The sequence below is a fragment of the Ascidiella aspersa genome, chromosome 5, assembly GCF_963924565.1.
Source record: "Ascidiella aspersa chromosome 5, kaAscAspe10.2, whole genome shotgun sequence".
In the NCBI taxonomy this organism is placed as follows: Eukaryota; Metazoa; Chordata; class Ascidiacea; order Phlebobranchia; family Ascidiidae; genus Ascidiella; species Ascidiella aspersa.
The window spans coordinates 33,926,134-33,931,270 of NC_139451.1; the positions used below are offsets into that span (position 1 = coordinate 33,926,134).

The following is a 5,137-nucleotide window of genomic DNA, read 5'->3' on the forward strand; positions in this document are numbered from 1 at the left end:
TCTTGTACTTTTCATTTAGTTGACATGTTGAGAAAATACTACCTAATATACTTTTGTATGGAAACGCCAAGGATAAATGAGAAAGGCAATAAAGTTGTGTCCTATTTGGCAATTAAATGAAATAGAGTTATTTACCAGTTTAATTCTAATTGCTAAATTAGAATTCTAACTGGTAAAGGACTAATATAGTTGAAACGGAGGTGAAAATTAATTAAACCTACAATAACCACGATAATGTACGAAGTCCACCTGGATTTCCTCTGGTTAAACAAAATGAAACAATCCATCATACTGTGCGCTCTGTATCACTATTGCACATGAAGTTGTTACATGTTAAACTACTGGCCTCGTGTTATAGCCCATGATTATGGAAGATAAATGTGGTAATCAGCATATACCCAAAATGTAATATTACGGATAACGTAAGATCATAACTAATGCGAAAATAATTTTTTAAATGGCATGACATTTCACTATGCCTAAACGTTTGCAAGACGTGTCACTAAATATAAATTTCAAATCATGAGATGTGTTTTTATGCTTCACGCGTTGTTCGAAAGGCGTTAAGCCTGCACTGTAAAAAGCAAAGGCGCTGGTCGTACCTATTCTGTTTGACGCTGTGTTTCTAAAATCGGTTAACCTAATGCTTCCCCACAATCAGAGTAACACCTTACAGCCTGTGTGGAAGCGGCATTTGTGGAATGGCGTTTTTAATTAATTATAATGTAAAAAGATTGAGAAAGACACAGAATCCACAGTAAATTGCTGGTAAGTATTCTCACAGGTAGTAGTATACCGTGTGTGAGTTTTCCAACTGGAAATAAAGTTTTTGTGCTTTTTGCAATCTGAATTAAATTTTGGTCTTCAAGGGAGGATCCAAAGATTGTTACGGATTTGAAAATTATTTACAGAGTAGGACTCCGGGTGACGTTATAAAGGTCAAAACTGGTCCGGTCGGATCGATATTGGTCGTAATCAAGCGCCAAAACTGGTTAGGGTTAAACAAAGGACTTTCGTAATATTCATAATTTTGTAAAAATATGACCTTCACGATCTTTAGCTATGCCATATGAATATTAAGTGTTCACTATTGGTGATCAATGAAATAAGTAGCAGATGTGTGTTAATCCAATTAAGATTATGTCTTTTTGGATTACCTTTGTTGATTTACCATATGGACAGCTCGACTCGATGATCGAAAGTTCCTTTCGCTGTCCTTGTGTTTGCAAGGATGTACAAAAATATATTGACCCTGAAAGCCCCGACTCAATGCTATTGTGAGATCCAAACCAACACAATATTTTTCTCCATGAAAGAATCTTGCACCTGTAGCACACTTCACTTTTATTTTACACAAAGTTATTAATAAGTTCTAGGTTACATTAATAAAGCACCAGTATGTTTACTATTCTTATTTGGTGGATCATCATGTTGTCAGGTTTGGCTGTGGTGGATCATGGCAGGAATCATTTAAACACCCCTGCTCTAAACATCTCTGGTATGATTCAAGTGTAAACGAGAACCACAAACAAAAGTTCAATCACAGATTAGTTGATACCGAAAGAGTCTCGTAGATAACAAATGTCATACTATAAAAAAACTGCCGGTACATGTATTAAAATTGGAACAGAGAAGATTAGCATGGCCCCTGCGCAAGGATGACACGGAAAATCGTGAAGCGTTTCAAACAAAATAACCATTGGAAGTTTTTTTTTTTTTTTTAAATAAATTATTGCACTAAAATGAAAAACGTTTTGCGACCCATTCATGCTACACTTTAAAACTAATGGTAAAAACTTAATCTAATATATAGTATGCCTATGTGTTTGGACTTTTCAGTCAACTGACATCGTTTGCTTCAAAATATGAATGCGACTCTGAAAAAAAAAAGTATCTGAATTCTCACTCTTCCGAAAAATTAAAAGCTTTTTGTCGCAAACCAACAAACGAAAGTTTAATCGAGAATTACTTAAACGAAATTAAAGCCTTAACTGCAGTCGGCTGCAAGATCCACTGAGTGGGCGTCATGTCAACTCGTCTCATCAAAGTAACCTAACTTCTAGGCTGACTCCCAACTTGCATTTTTGATTGTAAGACTGGAGAGCTTCTTATTATAAGGAATTGGGGTCGAAAAAAAAAAAGGTTTATTTTACTGTTTTGATGTATGACGGAGCGGGTAATCACGAAAAACAACTCTACACAACAACCTCAAAAAACTAACTTGGTGATGCGTGGGTTGCACACCACAACAAAGCTACGAATGTATCTTTACTAACAACAACTTAACAACACAATTACTTTAAAAAAGTTAATAAAAAAATAGAAAAATATAAATTAAAAAACTACAAAAAAACGCACTAAATGTAACTTGGAAGAAAATCTCTTTTTTACTTACGAATAATGTTTTACAAGACGAAATATATATTTTTTTTTGTTTTGGTTTTTGTTTTAGCCGAAATATTGGCAGTTTGTCCAAACGCACTTGGAGCAACTGCAAATTATCATTTATTCATTCTGAAGTCATTTTTTCAAAAACAGTACCATTTGTGGATTCTGAAGATTGGTGATTAAAAGACTTTTGGTGAATATACAAAGTTCATCTTAAGTTGGATTTAAAAAAAAAAATATTCTTCTAAAACAAACTTACCTGTAGATAACAGGTTGAAAATATAAAGCTTATCACATCCAACAAACAGGTCAAGGTACAAAATTTGTCGGTTTGATATGAAATTTGTACTATATGTTATAGCGCATTTCACATATATCCCCATCTTATAACATAGGGCTAAATCGGCAAAATTGACCAATTTCGACGCTCATATACCAGCGATTTTTTTCGAAATTTTTTCGACCTGCTCCGATTTGGCTGAAATTTTCACCAAAGATGCGTTAGGACAATATTAATCTAATGGTGACACTCTTATAGTCCAATTCTTTATAATTAGCGAGAAAATTATAATTTTTTATAAAAAATATCCCAAAAAACGCGATTTTTAGCATTTTTAAAAAATCGACCTTCTCCGATTTGGATGAAACTTGGTGTGTAGATGCGCCTTGGGCGTAGAAACAACATGGTAAAGTTTCAACTCACTAACACTTAAAATAAAACCAAAAATCGACTTTAAAGTTTTTTCGATATTTTTCAATTTAAAAAAAAAAATTCCCCTGGGGTTTATATTTGAATATTTATCCGTGGATGATTTCATTTAGTATTCATTATTTTATATGACAGTATCAGAATTTCTATGTGTAGTTGACCACAAAACTTGCAGCAATTAAGCAACAAGTGACAGTGAGCACTTAACCAAGTTGCCAAATACACTCCCATCCAGTGAAGCTCTTAACGGGAGCACTTTGCTGCGCCCAAAAGCCACAAGTCAGATGTAATAAACTGGTTCTAATGCAAATAACGTTCGTTGATGTAAACTTCTAAACTGTACGATAAAACTTTCGTTTGCTGGTCGAACGATGTCGAAATTGGCACAAATAGAACATGCTTTATACCAAACCGACAAAATCTCGTTCTTATAACTATTTGTAGAAGTATTGACCTGTTATCTGCAAGTCACCTTGTTTTGGGAAATTGACTTTCAAGTCTTTTAACCACCAATCTTCAGAATCCGCAAATGTTACAGTTTTAAAAAAATAACTTCAGAATGAATGAATGAGTTGCAAACTTTCAGTTGCTCCATGTGCGTTCGGACAAACTGCCAATATTTCGGATTGTCAAAAAAACATTTACATATTTTTCTGAATGAAAAAGATTGTTTTTCTAGTATGTGTTTTCTAAGTTGTTCTTTTGTTTGGATTAATTTTTTTCCCGCTTGTTTTTTTCTTAGGAATTTTTTGCGTCGACAAAACGTTTAGTTTCAGGACTTTCTACTGGCGATGGTATCCAAACTTTCTCCACAATATAAAGCAACATTGATCACAAACTCAACCTTACAAGCAGCTTCTTGTCTTACAATACCCTCGCAAGAAGAACCCAACCTAAATTCTTACATCGGACGAGCTACAACAATCGCTTAAACCTCAAAGCCACTCGTCAGACCTGGAAGACGCCATCATAAGTTTCCTTAAGTAAACCTGGATTAAACTTTCGTTTGTTGGTTTGCGACGAAGAAGCTTAATTTTTGGTATAAGAAACTAGACAGTGAGAATACAAGGGTTTTTATTCTGATGTTTTCTTTTGCAGAAGCCACTTTCACATTTCAACAAAAGTTTTCCAGTTCACTGAAAAGATTAAGAACATAATACTTTTTTTTCTTCAAAGAACAATATTTTTTAAGTCTACACTGTAAAAGATCATGTAACATTGTTCTTCCAACCCGTGAGCATGCTTGCTCTGCAAACGGATTTTATTTTTATTTTCTGGTACTGCTAGCAATAATTAGTTTTCGTTATTAAGTAATCTGCGCTAAAACTTTAGTTTGTTGGTTGTATCTCGTGAGGGTTAGGGTTATTGTTAGGGTTAGGTTAGGGTTAGTAATATTCTTAGTTTTTGGCGCATATTAAGGGTTAGGGTTATTGTTAGGGTTAGGTTAGGGTTAGTAATATTCTTAGTTTTTGGCGCATATTAAGGGTTAGGGTTATTGTTAGGGTTAGGTTAGGGTTAGTAATATTCTTAGTTTTTGGCGCATATTAAGGGTTAGGGTTAGGGTTAGGGTTAGGTTAGGGTTAGGGTTAGGGTTAGGGTTAGGTTAGGGTTAGGGTTAGGGTTAGGGTTAGGGTTAGGTTAGGGTTAGGGTTAGGGTTAGGGTTAGGGTTAGGGTTAGGGTTAGGGTTAGGGTTAGGGTTAGGGTTAGGGTTAGGGTTAGGGTTAGGGTTAGGGTTAGGGTTAGGGTTAGGGTTAGGGTTAGGGTTAGGGTTAGGGTTAGGGTTAGGGTTAGGGTTAGGGTTAGGGTTAGGGTTAGGGTTAGGGTTAGGGTTAGGGTTAGGGTTAGGGTTAGGGTTAGGGTTAGGGTTAGGGTTAGGGTTAGGGTTAGGGTTAGGGTTAGGGTTAGGGTTAGGGTTAGGGTTAGGGTTAGGGTTAGGGTTAGGGTTAGGGTTAGGGTTAGGGTTAGGGTTAGGGTTAGGGTTAGGGTTAGGGTTAGGGTTAGGGTTAGGGTTAGGGTTAGGGTTAGGGTTAGGGTTAGGG

At 35.6% G+C, this 5,137-nt stretch overlaps 1 non-coding gene across 1 annotated transcript; it reads left to right on the forward strand.

Moving 5' to 3' along the window:
- The first annotated feature begins 1,586 nt into the window (after positions 1–1,586).
- On the forward strand, positions 1,587–1,693 carry LOC146146480 (U6 spliceosomal RNA). The gene has a single exon (XR_014499264.1). It is a non-coding gene; the product is annotated as a U6 spliceosomal RNA (small nuclear RNA).
- The last annotated feature ends 3,444 nt before the right edge of the window (positions 1,694–5,137 follow it).